Source organism: Mandrillus leucophaeus, unplaced genomic scaffold (genome assembly GCF_000951045.1).
Source record: "Mandrillus leucophaeus isolate KB7577 unplaced genomic scaffold, Mleu.le_1.0 Scaffold255, whole genome shotgun sequence".
Lineage (NCBI taxonomy): Eukaryota > Metazoa > Chordata > Mammalia > Primates > Cercopithecidae > Mandrillus > Mandrillus leucophaeus.
In genome coordinates, this window is record NW_012102643.1 from 2,644,798 (window position 1) to 2,645,229 (window position 432).

General features: G+C 40.3%; 1 protein-coding gene across 1 annotated transcript in view; it reads left to right on the forward strand.

Moving 5' to 3' along the window:
* WFDC6 (WAP four-disulfide core domain 6) overlaps positions 1-432 on the forward strand; it is an 11,015-nt gene that overhangs the window by 4,143 nt on the left and 6,440 nt on the right.

Below are 432 nucleotides of genomic sequence, written 5' to 3' on the forward strand. Positions count from 1 at the left end.
CATCTTTTTGGCACATTACACTTTGCAGAGTAAGGGATCATTGAGGCTTCTGGTGACATCATTCAAGGGAGTGAAGACAATCAGAACTTTGAGAGTTGAGACTTCCAGGGTGATTGTTATCTTCCCCTGTTTCTACAAAAGATTGTAAAACCCTTTTTAGTCAAGGACCGAAGGACAATGCCTTAGTTTGGATCCTCTAGAAAGTAACCCAGCGAACAGGGCATGGGTGCAGGTAGTTTGTTTGAGATATCTCCCAAGACATATAAGATGGGGAGTGGGATGAGTAATTCAGGGGAGAGAACGGAAGAGAGAAGAGTATTAAGAGCTGGGTACCACTGTGGCTGAATCCTACTGGGGACCTTTTAAAGAATCACGTAAAACAGACTTATAAATTTTCTTTTTAAAAATATTTTATTTTATTTTAAGTTCCGG